At 50.7% G+C, this 1,243-nt stretch overlaps 1 pseudogene; it reads left to right on the forward strand.

Annotated features, from left to right (window-relative positions):
• The first annotated feature begins 504 nt into the window (after nt 1-504).
• LOC115029051 lies at nt 505-959 on the forward strand (annotated as a pseudogene).
• Nucleotides 960-1,243: the final 284 nt, after the last annotated feature.

The raw sequence follows: 1,243 nt of genomic DNA on the forward strand, positions 1-1,243 counted from the left end.
TGCCTCTGCCTCCCAAGTGCTGGGATTAAAGGTGTGCACCACCACGCCCGGCCCTGATGGAGGAGTTTTAACCAGAGGGAGGTTCTTGAGAAAGAAAAGCTTTAAACATGGAGTTTGAGCTCATGAAGAATAATGGTGGGACAGGAAATTCTCAGCACTGGTCAAACTATGGGAGCACAAGAGACTGGCAGGATTCCCATCAGGAGCCAGTCAGCCTGAATGGAATATAGCAGAGACAGCTGGCAGTATAGGTTCAGAAGACCTTAGATGGCACCCAAGGAGGGTGGGTTCTGGTCAGCGAGTGACTAGGAGCTTTTAAAACAAAATCAGAGTAAAATCCAGGACCTGTGGGAGAACAACTTCTATTTCAATTGTATACAGTTCCACGAAAACTCAGTCGAGGCAACTTAAACATTTAATTTTTTGTGGGTATGAAGAGATATTTCAGCAGTTAACACTTGCTGCGAGTGATGCGTCTGTGGCCGTGCAGGAAAGCAACTAAGGATGCGCGTGCGCATAGCGCGCGTGGGTGTTTCGTGGGTTATCTTTGCAAATGGGCTTCGCAGCCTAGCAAGGAAGGGAGTCTCCGCCAAGTGCCTCGGCCCTGACGCCAAGTGCCTGGCAGCCATCCCTTCCAGCGGCTCGCTCCTGGCTACCCATGACTATTACCCCTGGGCTCCTCGTTCAGCAATAGATCTGGTGGAAGTGCCGAGCACCCAGGGGACGCTGTACCCCATTCCCCGGGTCTTCCCAAAGCCGACCCTGCCACTGGTGGGCCAACTTTTTTTTCCGGGAAATCCACCCTCCCATTCATGACTACAGTGTTGGAGTCTCCAGAGCGCTCGGCAGAATCCCACCAGGTCTCCAAAAGCCCCATCACCTTTGGTCTGGCTCCTGAAACCATGAAGAAGCAGCCAGTCATCCATCCTGGCCAGACCAACCCCAGGACCCTTTCCTGACCTATCAGAATCAGCAGCCTGCCCAAGCTTAAGGGTGCTAGGTCAGAGCCTACCCTCTCAAGCCTCCCTGTAAACTAGGAAGGCTGAACAACAGACACCAGCAGGACTAGAGGGAGCCCCCTCTTGGTTCACAGCACTGAGTTTTCCTGACCCCATAACTGTGTCTTGCACAAAGCAGAAAATAAACTCACAGCAACCACCCTCCAAAAAAAAAAAAAAAAAAAAAAAAAAAACAAAACAAAACCAAAAAAAAAACAAAAACCCACTTGCTGCTCTTGCAGAGG

The sequence above is a fragment of the Mus caroli genome, chromosome 14, assembly GCF_900094665.2.
Source record: "Mus caroli chromosome 14, CAROLI_EIJ_v1.1, whole genome shotgun sequence".
Lineage (NCBI taxonomy): Eukaryota > Metazoa > Chordata > Mammalia > Rodentia > Muridae > Mus > Mus caroli.